Below are 18,151 nucleotides of genomic sequence, written 5' to 3'. Positions count from 1 at the left end.
AGAAACATGGAAAATGACTGATTGGAATAAAGGCCTGTGTGCAGGAAATAACTGGGTTATGTTAGCAAATAGTGAGAGAAAGCTTAAATGGGGCATCCATATATTAGTGCATTGTTATTAATCTTTTCCCATTCCAATTATAAAACCACGGACACACATACGTACACACACATGTATACACACCATTCTTAAAAGAGATGCCATTTTCAATATGCAATTTTTTTCTGATACTGTAGATAACACAATTATACTTGCAGGCAACATGGATCCCAAACTTCTATTTTTTTTTTTTTTCAGTTTGAACAGGTTTTAAGTATATAGGCTTTATGTAGTTTTCAGATCCACAGCAGTTAAGTGAAGAGAAAATAAACATTATAAACTTTGGTTTAGCTGTTGGTAGGTTTATAATCTGATTTTTTTCAGAGGGATAGTAACATGATATATGGATATCTCTTTTGGAAATTAGTTTATATGGGAAAGCAAAGCTGATTTTTCACAGAATGTAATAACAGCTGGATTCCAAAGTGCTGTGAATAAAAGATTTAAGAGGTATATGCAAACATTTTCTGCCAAGTTCTATGGTTTTTTTCCTATTTCATCTTACAATCATAAATTTATTTCTCTTAGGATATAAAAACAATGCTAACTATATCTATTTAGTTTATGATTGTAGTATATTTTTATTTATATTGAAATGCTGTCATAGTATTAAGAATAATAAAACATGGCTTTTTTGTTAGGCTCCATTTTATTTGGTGTACTTCAAAAAAATACTTGCATATATTCAGAAAACCAAAAACTGAGTTTTTCTTTTTTCTTTGTTTTTATTAATATTATGTAATATAATCCATGTGATTTATTGTTTTATAGTCACTTAAAATTTTAAGTGTACAGTGTATTATGAGCGATAGAGGGCAATAAAATAAAATCCTAGCAGTTTACACTCTAATTTCCAATGTTCACTTTACCTTGATTTCATTATCATAACCATCTAAAGCTTTCAATCTAATATTTCACACATACTGTGTGCTAACCAGGCATTGTGCTAAACATGCTTCATATAATTATAGCAGTCAACTCTTACAGCATAACTATGAAATGAGGGGAACCGAGTTTGAGGAACTCTGCATTCTCACGCAAGATGACATGGTTTATGACCCAACTAGAATTAATAAATCCGGGCTGACTTACTCCCAAGGGCCAGCTTTCTTACCAACATGTATTATCATTACATGTTAGGTCGGGATGTTAGTGAAGATGAATGTATAACTGGTAATTTTATGAGCACTGCCTAGAAACAGGGTCTATATACAGCAACCTTTTCTTAATATAATATTTTAAAAGTTATTGTCCATGTAGATGGCATGTCAGCATAATATAGTGACTACATATATCGATACACTAGTTTTGCAGACAGACTTAGCTGTTCTTGGCTATTAATGGGTTACTGTATTCGTTCCAAGAGATGCCCATGTGTTCAGACACACAGATGGAAATGTCAGCATGCAGGGTTCCTCCTCTATTCCCCTTTTCTAAAAGGCTTCCAACTAGCACAGTTCTAGTCTATTTAGCTGTCATTGCCGTCTAATCCATATTGCCTATGTCCCACTTAATTAAACTCTTGTAATATGTAATAAAGTTCGCGCATTAGAGTTATTATGGTAAAAAACTTTACTCACTTTCCAAAATTACAGTTTCTCAACATATTCTTACTAGTCAGTCCACCAATTTCAACCTCTCTCAAAGTTTTCTCAAGATTCACCTTGGATGCTGCAAGAAGGCTGTAGGGAGGGTAGTGGAAAAAGTAAACGAGACCATTTTCATAAATACTGAAGATATGCCATCTGCTGAATACTACATGTAGTATATTCTCATTTTAGTTCCAAACACTATAGTTTTTGTCTCATTTGACACTGCGTTGACCATCACTGTTCACTGGCCTTCCCTAGATTTGCTTTGCCAGAGTTTGTTGGGGTCATGTCACCTGAGTTCAGTCAGTGGATGAATTTGATTCTTAAGGTGAGCTATTTTGTCTGACTTACCTCTATTAGTAATAAAAGAGACATTTTTGATTCCCTATTTAATCTGTTTTATTTCTCAAATATTTAGAACTGCAATTAGGAATAAGGGAAGATACTTTTTGAGGAATCCTGAGATCTCAAAATGCATCATATAAAATAATCTGAAGGTAAGAACAGCTAACAAGATTTTGAAGCTAATTAAAAAAAAAGAATAAATGGAGACATAATAAGTCTTAAACTGCTTAAAAGATCATCATATGGCAAAACTGAACTGACCTGAATTTTTAAGAGAGGGCGGGACTAAGACTAGTGAAAACTTTTATGACTGTTATATGCCACACAATATGAGACTGAATTTAAATTCTAACTATGGAACTTCACTGTACAGGGGACTTCTGACCAATTACTAGGTATTTGGTGGAGTTCAGATAACTGTGGTTCAGTGAGGACAGATCATAAAAAGAGATGCATAAACAATACTGTCTTACCTATTGATCCATTTGTCTGAAAAACATTTAAAAAAACCATAGAAGTTCTTCTGCCACTAGACTAAAAGACCCCATTTGTAGGAACCATATCATATCCATCTCCATGTTTTCAACACTGCAGAAGAATCAAGAAAATACTTTAAAAATACTTGCTGAACTCAACTGCACTTAAATTTACAAAATTAGCAGTTTGTATTGTATTTGTGAAAGAAGACAGATCTAGAAAGCTTTAGTCAACCAAACTCAGGAATTCAGTCCTTCCACAATGGTCTTTCAACTATAAGTTTCCTAAATGAACATCTTCCTGGATAACTAATTAACTCAGATTAACATTATTAACATTATGTAATGTAATCCATGTGATTTATTGTTTTATAGCCATTTAAAATTTTAAGTGTACAGTGCATTATGAGAGATAGAGGGCAATAAAATAAAATCCTAGCAGTTTACACTCTGCTAGGATTAGAAATTAGTATTAGAAGGAAGAAAAATTAGTATTAGAAACAAATAACGTGTGGTTTCCACAATAAAATTAATTCACAGAAATCATATGCATGTACAAAGGTTTTAAATTAAATACTGCAAAATATTTTTCAAATAATTAGAAACATTTAAAATGTATATGTTGCAATATTTGTTTCTTATTACAGGGGTAAAAATACCTTAAGTATTTCAAAAAATATTCATTCACATAATATAATAAGATTATATATATTTTATCTCATAATTTTAAATTTTGATTTGTATACAGAGATCCTACAGTATATATAATATTTCAGTACAGAATTACATGCATGAATTTATAAATACAATTATTGGGATTTTTTAGATTTATTTATTTTTTATTTAACGGAGCCCACATGAAATATCACTGGTCTAGGGATTATGTACATAAATGTAGGTAAGAAAACTCCATTTTTTCCCTTTGAAATGGAATAGCAATTTTTAATCTGCATGGATTCCAAGAACAGATCCATGAATGGAATTGAACATCTCCAGGCAATTTCTGAGATTATATGAAAAATTCTCTTTACGTATATTTTTAATTACTTTTTTAAGGACAGTATCTACAGCTTTAGTCTAATTCTAAAAACATAATCAATAAATAAACGTTTGTGACTAAAAAACATTAGTAACGCCTTGCAGAGTGCAATTATTCAGTCGTGGCATTTGGGTATCAATCTAGTGCTTCTGTTGCAGAATTAAATAATAATACCTAGGGACAGTGCTACTTATTGCATAGTGAGCTGTTCAAAATACCTCTCTGGATTTGAGGATGGACTGGAAAATGTACAATTAACAATCATATTGTAGTAGTTATTCTCTTTATGTATTTACTGAATTTATGAAATACATAAGGAGAATTAAAGAAAATACTCCAGGGACTTAAACTTTAACTTCTAAGATAGTCTCTGATAGTCTAATCCTCAGTGACTTCAGTGATTATTTGAATATTTCTATGTTGACTAACCAATACCATCTTAGTCGACCAAACACCATTACAACAGAATAGGACCATTGTCTACCAGAGTGTTGAAGACTAAGTTCAGAGCAATTTGATGTTACAAGCTTTGGTTTTGTTATATGTTGAGTTTCACCGAGTTTTCCTCAAATATAAACTTCATAGTCAAGGAGACATTAATAGTGTGGCTCCAGTTCCTCTGCAGTTTTAGTGACCAGTTTTTAAAATTCTCAAAAGCTACGTGGGACTCTCATTTCAATATGTGCATTTCTGTAATTAATCTCTGATTGTTTTTTCTTCCTTCTCACTCTCAGGCTAAAGATAAGATATACAATAATCATGCAATCTTCAAATCCCTCTCACTTAAGAGCTATGTCTAAAGTAGCAAATGTTTCCTTTTAAATATCACTTTTTTAATACACTTTCTGAAGGTACTCTTCCTAAAATGCTTTTGAATACCAACAGGCAAACCTTTATCATTTTATTATAATATTTTATTACACTTTGTAGAACGGCCACCATAATATTTATTTAGTTGTAAGCACATATATGGGTATTAATAAAACTGAAACATCCTATTTATAATAAAAATAATTTTGACGGCCCTTTCTACTATTAAAAATTCCTCCTGATTCAGTATATACAACAATATATGACACATGGAAAATGTTAAAGAGATATTTGGTAATTTACTGAAGGCATCTTTAGTAGGACCCGTTTTATAGCACTGATCATTTTTAAGCAACTACTATCCACAGGACACTGCAACAGATAACCACACAAAAATTAGCACTGCACAGACAAGTTTTTAAAAGATTTTATACCTTATTAAATCTCATTTCTTACACTTAATCATCTCAAGAGAAAAGTAGAATGTGTTATTCTATTATTAAAACAATGTTTTGGATATATTTTACATATTCCATATTTTTTCAATATTCTGACATTTATTTACTTATTAGATATTTTAAATTATGCCCTTTGCTTCAAAGCCTTAGAGCACAAACTGGATAAAACTTCCATTAAATATTTAAATAAAGAGAAAAAACAATCAAATAGCAACATAGTAACCAAACAAAAAAGCTCCCAACATAAAACCACAGATCTTACTTATTAAAACAGGCTCCTTATTTAGAAGAAAAGAATAGTGTGTGGTTTCTTTAGCATTATGTATCATTAATGCTAAAATTCAGTACAATGAAATCTGAACTTTGTGCAAGGGACACTGTCTTCAATAATTAAACAAGTAGATCAGTTTGCCAATCCTTGGCTTACCCCTTACCCAACTTGTTAAATAATGTAGGCACCTTGTTAACAAAAGATGATTTATAGTTAGCTAATTTGTATGATTCATTCTAATATGATGAAAACTTTTTCAGTAATAAACCCTTTAAAATAGAGTTTTACATGTATACAGTAAATTACTTTTACTAGTATTATTCACTGGTGTACTTACCAAAAGAAAAACTAGGTACTAAGATAAATGAGTGAAAGAGGGAAAATGTACAATATTATAACAGCATGATTATGCCCAAATGCCATTCTGACTAATATGGACAACTGCCACATCAGAAAAGAATCACATTTTTCCCTAAAGACTTTCAAATTTTCTCGTGAACGCTTAGAATATAGCTGAGCATATAGCAGATCTTCAATAAATGTTGACCCTTTTGCATTGATTCAGGAAGGTATTTCCTGAAAGTCTTTTTAATAGTTTGCACACTGCCATTGTCTCACTTGATATCTTTATATCTAAGGCCTTTGCATAGATAAGCATAGGAACTGTGTTTAGTATTAGAATTAAGATTTTGTTTAATTTAATTAATTAAATTTGGCTTTGCTGGGTCTTAGTTGTTGCATGCAGTATCTTTGTTTCTGAGCAGGATCTTTGGTTGCAGCATGAAGGATCTTTAGTTGCAGCATGTAAGATCTAGTTCCCTGATCAGGGGTCAAACCTGGGCCCCCAGCATTAAGAGCACAGAGCCACTGGACCACCAAGGGGGGTCCCTAATTTTATTTTATAACAAATAAACTACCTTTAATTGTTTCTCCTGAGGTAAAAGTAAGAAATTTGATGAGTGATATTGGGTGCTTTTGATTTTGACTGAGAAGCACACCATAGTGGCTCCGAATATATAGATTATTTCTGAAAAATTTACTCAGTACCGTTTTGAAACTGATAAATGTTTGGCCATTCATCCTCTGATAAAAGATCTTTTGGTTTGAACATAAGAGATTCACATTCAGAGTCAAACCAACTTAGAGATCATATGTACTGTGTAGTCTAGGAAGGATTCCTCACTTTATCAGGAAGATTTTGGGACCCAATATTATAGTCAAGTGATCTGATTTAATTTGGAGAGTTCTTATGATTTGGGTTCAAGCAAACAAATTTAATGTTGCATTATGCAGTATTTTCATTTTTATTCCTTTTATAATTCTTTTGGCTGTTGAAACAAGGAACCCTGGACTGTGGTTTGAAAATTGTAAGCTATGTTCCCTTAGCTTCCTATTTCCAAACAAAACAGAATGTAATTTGTTACAACCTTAATTAAAATAAATTTCATTTTGCTGTAAAGGTTGTACAATTTTCTTCCTTTCAGAAAGTTTTATAATAAACATATATTTTCCATTCACCTCTATCACATTTTAAACTTTATAAAATATTGCCAAACAAAAAGGAATCATAGAAAAATCGTTAATTTCACTTTATGTTCTAAGCTAAAAAACACTATTCTTTAACTTTCCAATAAAACCTAAGCTATATTTCAAAACAATATCTTCCAACACAAATCAGAATCCTTTGTGAATTTATTTAGATGCAAGAGAAGACAGCTTCCTTTCAAAGTAGAAGATTTGGAAGTTTTTTGTTTTTTTCAATAAAGTTCATTTTTTTAATGACTCTCCTATGGGGAAAAGGTATAAACTGCACACAACAAACCAACTAATCACTTCTTCTTGGATAAGGATGACCAGCTTCCAAGTTTTAGTTCCATTTTTCATAGATATGATATTAACACTTATTTTAAAAATATTTTAATATTTATTAAATTTTCAGACTATTCAAGTACTATTTTAATTATCTAGAAGTACAATTCTTATTTATCTTCCTGAAGCTTGTATTCTAAATTTTCATATGATAATCTCAATATTTGAAAAGTCTATGGAGAATTTCTCTGCTGTCCCTGCTACCTCTATTTTCCCTGCATGTCTTTATCCCTCCCTGCTTCAAACTGACCAGTGAAGGGAAAGGGGAGAAGAATGGGTCTTTTAGATGGGTAGTTCCCTTCATTGTTGGATTTCCACTCAAAGATAGACAAGAGCATAATATTTTTACAGTAATGAATTACCTTCTCTCTTTGAAGACACATTTATGGGTCTCTTAGCCTAGTCCAGATCCCACCTCCAAGAGTCCCTTATCATCTACAAACCAGGAAGCTAGGAAAGCCAACATAGTAAAGACTCCTACCATATGGAAATCATTGAAAACTTGAATAAAAAACTGCCACATATGAATGCAGCAGGATGGGGAGAAGATACACTAGTTCCTTCAAAAAGGACAAACAAATGAGGTAAGGTGTTCAACTGACAAACATCAATGCAGGAAAGGAAACCACATGACTATATGGTTTATACTTCTCTTGTCTCAGTGCAAGGAAGATCAGCTCTTCCTCTTCAGATCACCAGTGAAATGAATGCCACTGAGAAGCTATTCAGGCCTTGGGGGTAAGCCACATGTCTTTCTCGCATTACTTTTTAAGGTTTCTTTTCCCTGTGCCCCAGAAATTTGCAAAAGTACTCTGCAGCATGCTTTCAGCTTACTGTCCCATAAATGAGGGTGTACACTGGCTACTGCACGGAATTCTGCTACCAAAGACTTTGCATTTGACAGAGCAGGCACACTGGGATCTGCAAGATCAGACATGAAGGAGTATGGTAGTCAAGGGAAGGTGACTTTCCACCATCTCCCACAACTACTGAAGAACTGAGGAAGTTAGAGATTCATCACGAGGGGTTGCTAAAGGTGGTATCTGAAGCCTCCCCACTAAAGATGAGCTGAAAGGAGTTGCAGCTATGTACCCAGAAGACAGGTGAGTTCCCCACTGATTTCCATCAGCAGACTGTTGAAGTTTGCTCAGAATTCATGGGCAGGGACCTGGGGGAAGATCAAATCTACACTCTAGTCATTAGCAACCTTTGCCTGGCTCTATCACCAACTATCTAAACTCAAGTTAAGAAAAAGGTGGTAGGATGGCAAGAACAGACTGTTAACTGAAATTTTAATAGCAGCTATTCAGTTTGGGGACAATCTAGAGAAAAACAAAAAAGAAAAGAAATTTAAGAGTGCAATGTTGGCTTCTTAGTTAAAACTCATTACTAATGGGAATAATTCTTACTCTGGCCAACCTATAAAAGGAAGAAAGGAGACTGTATGTCAATTATGGCAAAAAGCTAGCACATTGGAAAAGGGGCTGTAGAAAGAGACAGCGGGGGATACAGGAACTTCAAGAAAAAGAAAATCAGGAAAGCCCAGAAAGTCAGAGAATGGTTGATAGTGTCTTAAAATGGACAGATTTAGGGAACCTCTGAAGTGGGAACTGGTGATATGGGTGCTACTTCCTCTGGAACTTCCTCAGAAATATCTCTTTCCCTTTGGTGATAGATCAATACAAGCTGCTGTATTTCAAGTCAGCCTTCTACTTCTCCCTTTTCCTCTGCTTCTCCCATACAGCTAGGTCTTCTTGCTAAGAAAAATGTGTTCTTACTTTCTCTTGATCTTCTTGTAACTCTAATTGGAGAGAGACTTACTACATAACTTAAAGGCTACCATATCCTATGCTTCAGATAGAAAGTCTGTGGGGCTCCTTGGGAAAAAAGGTATTTTCATTAGTTAACTATATACCTTCTGAAAGTGAAAGGTTATGACAGAAAGTGGCAATCTCATACCAGCCTGGAAAAGCACCCCAAGTTACACTGCTTTGGGGTATGACAGAGAGTGGCACTCTCACACCTTGCTGGAAAAACACTCTGATCTGAACAAATCAATGCATCACTTTGGGTCCCAGTGAATGATGAGACTCATTTGAGATATAGAACAATAAAAATAGTTTACCAAAAGAACAATCAATGGTCATATGTAAAATAATATCCTTTGTCAATATCTCAATTAAAAGAAATAAAATGATAATAATTAATAAAAATAGAGAAAAATCTGAATAGGAAACTCATCTGTAATACTATATTTCCAATAAAAGAGGAAGCTAAATTTGATAGTTAACCACTATACAGATTTGTACAAATCTTACCATCGGATTGACTGTAACCCTGTGTTAGATATTGCTGCTGTTTACCAGTATTTGTTAGGGTCCCTCTCTTCTATTCTCTTCTTTATAGCGATCATTTTGTGACTTTTCACTGCCTTTACACAAGCGAATGTGAAGAAAATTGATGTGAAACTTTAGGTAGAGTTGTTAAAATTCTGGCATTTATTCTCCATATTCTTTTCCTTTATTTGCAATGTCATTTATGAGAGTTTCATACTAAAATGGTAACAGGCTCTGTCAACTTCTCTCAGTGATAATTATATGAAGTATAACTGTATTCTTTACCCTTTGTACACATTTAAATATAGCATGAAAGAGGGAGAAATTTTATGTTTTGATCCACTGACATTGGGGGCTTATTTGTTACTGCAACACAAACTAGCCTACACTGATGTGTACAACACCAATGATGAGAGGAGTCAGATACTTGGTGAGATACTAAAAGCGAATTAAGTCTGTCTCATATAGAAACTAAACTTAGAGTGAATAATATGTAATAAAGCATAATGAAATTAAAAAAAAAATCTTGCCATTAATCTGCGTAGTTCCCAACTCTGCAACCATTCTCACTACTGACTTGGGTACCACTGACCGCAAAGTATTTCGATAAATTACAGAGATGTTCTGATTTTTCTCTATTTCTTTCTGTTCTACTAGAGGAAGGATCTAAATTATAGTTTACTTTTACTTATGATGGAGTCCAGTATTATGTCAAAGTGTTTCTCAACAGTTTCAGGACTTTCCTACCTGTTTTTCTAGTCACTTACAGAACTCAGAGAAATTTGTCCCACCAAAGGGATCTTTTTAAGTGTTCAAAATGTAGATGACTTGCTGGTGTCCTCAGAAACTTGAGAGCATTGCAGAACTGATACTTTGGTTTTGTTACAGTTCTTTTCTTCATAGGACATAAGGCCACACCAAACAAACTGCAATATCGCTCAACTGAAGTCTAATATTTACAGCATTTATTGTCAGCTGTAGGCCACAGTTTTACACTCTACGAGTCAGCTCATTGTGCAGATAACTTAATACCAACAAAACAAAACAAAAATCAAAAAAACAAAAGAAAACAAAAAACTGCACAATTTCTTTGGGGTACTAGTACAATATTGTAAACAGTGGGTTCTAGCTTTTGAAGGGAAGACAAAACCTCTGATGGAACAACTATGTGCTAATTACCTAGATCTTTTGGTCTGGCCCTAAAATCTTAAGAGGCTTTTTAAAAATTGAAATATAGTTGATTTACAATATTATATTAGTTTCAGGTATAAAACAGAGTGATTCAATATTTTTATAGATTATACTCCATTTAAAGTTATTACAAAACACTGTCTATATTCCCTGTGCTGTAAAATATATCCTTACAGCTTATTTATTTTATTCACAGTAGTTTGTACCACCAGGCGTGGTGGCCCAAGCCTGCAATCCCAGCTACTCAGGAGGTTGAAGCAGGAGGATTGCTTGTGCCCAGGAGCTCCAGCCTGTAGAGCACTATGCCTATCAGGTGTCTACACAAAGTTCAGCATCAACATGGTGACCTCCTGGGAGCGGGGGAGCACCAAGGTGCCTAAGGAGGGGTAAACTGGCCCAGATGGGAAAGGAAGCAGGTCAAAACTCCATGCTGATCACAGTATTTTGTAACTCATAATCTTCTACCCCTACTTTGTCCCTCCCCCCTTCACCCTACTCACTGGTAACCATTACTTTGTTCTCTATATCTGTGAGTCTGTTTCAGTTTTGTTATATTCATTTGTTTGTCTAATTTTTTAGATTCCACATATAATTGATAACATACAGTATTTGTCTTTCTCTGACTCATTTCACTAAGCACAATACCCTCCAGGTATTATATATATATATCACATTTTCTTCATCTATTCATCTGTTGATGGACACTTAGTTTGCTTCCATATTTTTGCTATTGTAAGAAATGCTGCTATGAACACTGGGGTACATGCATCTTTTCAAGTTAGTGTTTTCATTTTCTTCAGATATATACACCCAGGAGTAGAATTTCTGGATTATATAGTAGTTTCATTTTTAGTGTTTTGAGAAACCTGTATATTGTATTGCATAATGGCTGCACCAATTTACATTCCCACCAACAGTCTACTAGGGTTCCCTTTTCTCCACATCTTTACAAACATTTGTTATCTGCAGTCTTTTTGATGACAGCTATTCTAACAGGTGTTAGGTGATATCTCATGGTGGTTTTGATATGCATTTCTCTGATGATTTGGCAATGTTAAGCATCTTTCCATGTGTCTATTGGCCATGAGCATGTCATCCCTGGAAAAATGTCTGTTCAGATCTTCTGCCCATTTTTGAATCAGTTTGTTTGTTTTTTTGATATTGAATTCTCTGAACTGTTTATCTCTTTGGATATTAACCCTTTATCAGTCATATCATTTGCAAATGTTTTTTCCCATTCATGAGGTTGTCTTTCATTCTGTTGATGATTTCCTTTGCTATGCAAAAGACGAAGTTTAATTAGGTCTCATTTGTTTATTTTTGCTTTGTTTCCTTTGCCTTAGGAGCTAGCTCCAAAAAATATTGTTAACGATTTATGTCAAAGAGTGTTCCTATGTTCTCTTCTAGGAGTTTTATGGTTTTCCATTTTCCATTTAGATCTTTAATCCATTTTGAGTTTGTTTTTGTATATGGTGTGAAGAACTATTTTAAACTCATTCTTTTACATGTAGCTGTCCAGTTTTTCCAGAACCACTCATTGGAGAGGCTGTCTTTTCCCCACTGTATATTCCTGCCTCCTCTGTCACAGATTAACTGACCACATGGGTGTGGGTTTATTTATGGGCTCTTTAGTCTGTTCCAATGATCTATGTGTCTGTTTTGTGCCAGTACCATACTGTTTTGATCACTGTAGCTTTATAGTTTAGCCTGAAGTCAATAGCATGATACCTCCAGCTTTGTTATTTTTCCTCAAGACTGCTTTGACAATCTAGGGTCTTTCGTGGTTCCATATAAATTGTAGGATTATTTGTTCTAGTTCTGTGAAAAATGTCAAGGGTATTTTGATGGGGATTACATTAAATCTGTACTCTGCTTTAGGTAGCAGGCACATTTTAACAATATTAATTCTTCAGATCCAAGAGCACAGGGTATCTTTCCACTTTGTTTTATCATTTTCAAATTCCTTCATCAATATTTTATAATTTTCAGAGTATAGGTCTTTCACCTCCTTAGTTAAGTTTATTCCTAGGTATTTTTTTTTCTTTTCAATGTGATTTTAAATGGGATTGTTTCTTGCTTTATCTTTCTGATAGTTCATTATTAATGTATAGAAAAGCAACAGCTTTCTGTACATTAATTTTGTATCCTGCAACTGTACTGAATTAATTTATTATTTTTAATAGTTTTTTGGTGGAAACTTTAGGGTTTTCTATATACATTATCATGTAATATGCAAATAGTGACAGTTTTACCTCTTCTCTTCCAGTCTGGGTAATTTTATTTCTTTTTCTTACCTGATTGCTGTGAGTAGGACTTCCAATACTATGTTAAATTGAAGTGACAAGAGTGGGCATCCTTGTCTTGTTCCTGATTTTAGAGAAAACGCTTTCAGCTTTTCACCATTGAGTATGATGTTAGCTGTGGATTTGTCATAAATGGCCCTTATTATGTTGAGATATGTTCCCTCTATACCCACTGTGATGAGACTTTTTATCATGAATAAATATTGAATTTTGTCAGATGCTTTTTATGTTTCAATTGAGAAGATAATGTGACTTTTCTCCTTCCCTTTAGTGTGGTGTATCACACTAATTGATTTGAGGATGAAAAGGCTTTTTTATAAGTGAAATTGCTTATAGCTTTTCCCCCATTTTAAAAAACTGGAGTAAATTTTTGAAATAGAGAATTATCTTACCTCAAAAGAAGCCTCTATATCTTATGAAAAATTGATAGCTGATTTGTGAGAGATAAAATTTTATAATTGCCTGCTCAGATATCAGTATTTCATATTAGAGTTCTCAGAGGGCAGAATGATGATGTTTCTAAAGACCCTCAGCAGATTAGATCAGGCCCACTGACACTGGGGAAGGCCAGCTGCTTTACTCAGTCCACAAATTCAAATGCTACTCTTTTGGGGAGACAATCTCACAGACACAACCAGAAATCATGTTTAACTAGCTATCTGGGCAATCCTTACCCAGTCAAGTTGACACATAAAATTAGCCTTCAAAGTGAAAAGCAAAAACAACAACAAAAAATGGATTCATGCTTCTCATGTAAAGCCAACATCTCTAGAAGTCTAAATTATGGTTCTCACAGAGGACTTGAAACTTAAGTAGTCTAGAATAAGTGATATTTTTACTGAACTCAAATGAAAGTAGCTCTTCTAGCAAATGTATTACTATTCTCATAGACTGCTTTGCTCTCCTATTCAGAGTAGGGTTATTTCAATTACTTTAAGAAGCACATTTTATTAGAAAATGAGCATGTTATTTGTTATATTATTTTTTCTTTCTGTACTCCCAGTGTTATGGGTTGAATTATGTTCCTCAAATATTCATATATTGATGTACACCAATGTCCCCGAATGGCACCATAACTGGAAACAGGGTGTTGCCGATGAAATCAGTTAAGATGAGGTCATGTTGGAGCAGGGTGGGCTCCTAATCCAGTATGACTGTATATGTAGCTATCTGGTTTTCCCAGCACTACTTACTGAAGAGACTTTTTCCCCACTGTACATTCTTGTCTCCTTTGTCATAGATTAATTGACCATAGGTGTCTATATAAAGAAGGGAAATATGGACACAGACACATAAACAAGGAGAATGCCACATAGAGATGAAGGAAGAGATCATAATGATGCTTCTATAAGCCAAGAAACAACAAAGACTGCCAGCAAATCACCAGATGATATGTGTGAGGGATCAAACACAGTACCTCTCACTGCCTTCAGAATGAGCCAATCCTGCTAACATTTTAATCTTGGACTTCCAAGTCTACAGATCTGTGAAGCAATAAATTTCTGTTTTTTAAGCCACCTAATATATGGTACTTTGTTACAGCAGCCTTAGCAAACTAATATACTTAGTAATGGTTCTCACAATCTCATTTCTTATCACCTTTAAATTGTATTCACAGTATAAATAGGGTCTGGATTTATAACTCTTAACAATCTAATTATTAACAAAGTAAAAGTGGGACCGTATCCATTAGTAATTTTTGATAGCAACAAGGTAAAAATAATTAACATGTTCCAGGTACTCAAGCCCTAAATTTGACACAAAAAAACTTGACATCTTTTGGAAGGAAGATGCAAAAAGGAAAAACATCTGATTAATACACAAACAGAAATCTGGCAGTTACAGATAAAGACTGCAAAAAACAGGTACAATGTCACTCCATTAACCTTGGGATGCAAATTATCTCCAATCCCAATATTGATGGATAAACAAAGGTGAATGAGATTTAGTTGGCTGTTATAATAGTATAATTATTGATTTAGACTGAATGCCAAAACAAAAATAAAAATAAACCAAAAGCCCTTAGGGTTTGTCCTCAAGACTTAAAGTAGTTACAGTATACATAAACACTGGAAGTTTAACCTGTACCTTTCAATAAGTGCTTCATAATAAGACTTTAAATATTAGATGATGGCCTTGGATATCTGGCCTTGGATATCATTGCATTTCACATCTGGGAAACAGTAAAACTATTGGGAAAGACAGAACACTTGCTAAAAAGACTAAATTGTTATATTAATGTGATGATAATTGTAACTGACTGACACTCAAAATTTATTGGGACTTCCAAGGGAAACTTCTAGTTAAAAATTTAGACTTTCGGCCTCCAGAGTTGAGCTATTTCTTAGGTTTGGATGAGACAGGACTTCAAAAGCAACCACCAAATGATATTTTGATAGTTACCCATTTGAAAATGCAAGCAGTAAGGACAACACAATTGGTAAATTAATGTATGGCTAAGAAACATCTGTAAATTGCTAATTAGGAAACTAACTTCATCACTCACCATTGGTATGATACATTCAAAGGTTAAGCCCTCAAAACAAATAAAAGCACTGACTTTTAAAAATTCAATAATTCTGTTATTTGTCATTCTAACAAATGCTCTGCTTTATATTTTACTGTGTATTTGTTGGATATTTATCGATGGACTGCTGTAACTTGCCCAAAGAAAGATACTAACATCAATGAAAACCATTAGAAATTATTGTAATGTTACTATTTTATAGTAACACAGGGAGGAGATTGTAAGAGCAAATGCAAGTTACCAACTTTAGAACTCAGGAATGTCCTTCTCAAGAATCTGGATACTATCTTTTTGAAATGTAAATATCAAGAATACGGGGATATGTGTATAAAAACAGATGATTGAACCTGGTGTACCCCCCCCAAAAAATAAAAAAAATAAATTAAATAAAATAAAAGCCAAAAAAAAAAAAAAAAAAAAGAAAGATAGTGCACCTCTCCCAACTTCTGTGAGAAAGTTGGAGCCTAATTTGAGTAGGAGCCTCCCTCCAAGTTGCAAAACCACGAAATGAGAAATTTGCTTTTTTTTTCTTTTAGATAAAGCCAAAACTCTAATATAGATGGTCACACCAATCACCGAGTGAATTTAAGATGAACTATGCTTGACATATGATGTTGTCAAGTTCTCTTATTTGAAGATCCATTAATGTTTATCTTGAGAACATGTATGTAATGGGTTGCATCTGCTTGGCTATATAAAGAGGAAGATTGCTTTCTGTCTTTGCGACCTCTTAGTGGGTTGCCTTTCATATGCACCACATTCTTGTTTGATGTTTATTCAATAATAAAACTGCTTCTTTCTCTTCTGGTTTCTCAGAGATTTTCTGAGTTGGGAATATATTCCATATGTAATTATATTTACCCAACATATGATACCAAAACTCTACAGAGTTATTCTAGAAGAGTAAAGAACAGCCCAACCTCACTTACAGATATATATACAAAATCCTTAAATAAATGGGAAAGGCTTAGTGATAAAGTATGTACATGGATATCCATTGTTGCACTATTTACAATAACAAAGACTGCAAAAGTGTAATCCTTAACAACTGACAGAACTTCACATTATAAAACATTCATTTAAGTATGCAGCCAATGAAGTAACATTTTTTTTTTGTGACTGAAATTTTATTTATTTATTTATTTATTATTTGGGGGGGGGGTACACCAAGTTCAATCATCTGTTTTTTTTTTTTTTTTTTGGGGACCAGTTTTTTTTTATTATTATTATTTTTTTGGGGGGTACACCAGGTTCAATCAACTGTTTTTATACACATATCCCCATATTCCCTCCCTTCCTTGACTCCCCCCCCTCGAGTCCCCCCCACCCTCCCTGCCCCAGTCCTCTAAGGCATCTTCCATCCTCGAGTTGGACTCCCTTTGTTATACAACAACTTCCCACTGACTATTTTACAGTTGGTAGTATATATATGTCTGTGCTACTCTCTCGCTTCTTCTCCGTTTCCCCTTCACCCCCCGCCCCCTCCCATACCTCGAGTTCTCCAGTCCATTCTCTGTATCTGCATCCTTGTTCTTGTCACTGAGTTCATCAGTACCATTTTTAGATTCCGTATATGTGAGTTAGCATACAATATTTGTCCTTCTCTTTCTGACTTACTTCACTATGTATGACAGATTGTAGTTCTATCCACCTCATTACATATAGCTCCATCTCATCCCTTTTTATAGCTGAGTAATATTCCATTGTATATATATGCCACATCTTCTGTATCCATTCATTTGTTGATGGGCATTTAGGTTGCTTCCATGTCCTGGCTATTGTGAAGAGTGCTGCAATAAACATTATGGTACAAGTTTCTTTTGGGATTATGGTTTTCTTTGGGTATATGCCCAGGAGTGGGATTACTGGATCATATGGTAGTTCTATTTGTAGTTTTTTAAGGAACCTCCAAATTGTTTTCCATAGTGGCTGTACCAACTTACAGTCCCACCAACAGTGCAGGAGAGTTCCCTTTTCTCCACACCCTCTCCAACATTTGTGGTTTCCAGACTTTGTGATGATGGCCATTCTGATTGGTGTGAGGTGATACCTCATTGTGGCTTTGACTTGCATTTCTCTGATGATGAGTGATGTTGAGCATCTTTTCATGTGTTTGTTGGCCATCTGTATGTCTTCTTTGGAGAAATGTCTATTTAGGTCTTCTGCCCATTTGTGGATTGGGTTATTTGCTTTTTTGGTATGAAGCTGCATGAGCTGCTTGTATATTTTGGAGGTTAATCCTTTGTCCGTTGTTTCATAGGCAATTATTTTTTCCCATTCTGAGGGTTGCCTTTTAGTCTTGTTTATGGTTTCTTTTGCTGTGCAAAAGCTTTTAAGTTTCATGAGGTCCCATTCGTTTATTCTTGATTTTATTTCCATGATTCTAGGAGGTGGGTCCAAAAGGATCTTGCTTTGATGTATGTCAAAGAGTGTTCTGCCTATGTTTTCCTCTAGGAGTTTTATAGTGTCTGGCCTTACATGTAGGTCTTTAATCCATTTGGAGTTTATTTTTGTGTATGGTGTTAGGAAGTGTTCTAATTTCATTCTTTGACATGTTGCTGTCCAATTTTCCCAGCACCACTTATTGAAGAGGCTGTCTTTTTTCCATTGTATACTCGTGCCTCCTTTGTCAAAGATAAGGTGCCCATATGTGTTTGGGCTTACTTCTGAGTTCTCTATTCTATTCCATTGATCTTCCTTTCTATTTTTGTGCCAGTACCATACTGTCTTGATCACTATGGCCTTGTAGTATAGTTTGAAGTCTGGAAGCCTGATTCCACCAACTCCATTTTTCCTTCTCAAGATTGCTTTGGCTATTTGGGGTCCTTTGCATTT

Source organism: Hippopotamus amphibius, chromosome 1 (assembly GCF_030028045.1).
Source record: "Hippopotamus amphibius kiboko isolate mHipAmp2 chromosome 1, mHipAmp2.hap2, whole genome shotgun sequence".
Classification (NCBI taxonomy): domain Eukaryota; kingdom Metazoa; phylum Chordata; class Mammalia; order Artiodactyla; family Hippopotamidae; genus Hippopotamus; species Hippopotamus amphibius.
This window is presented reverse-complemented; position numbering follows the sequence as displayed.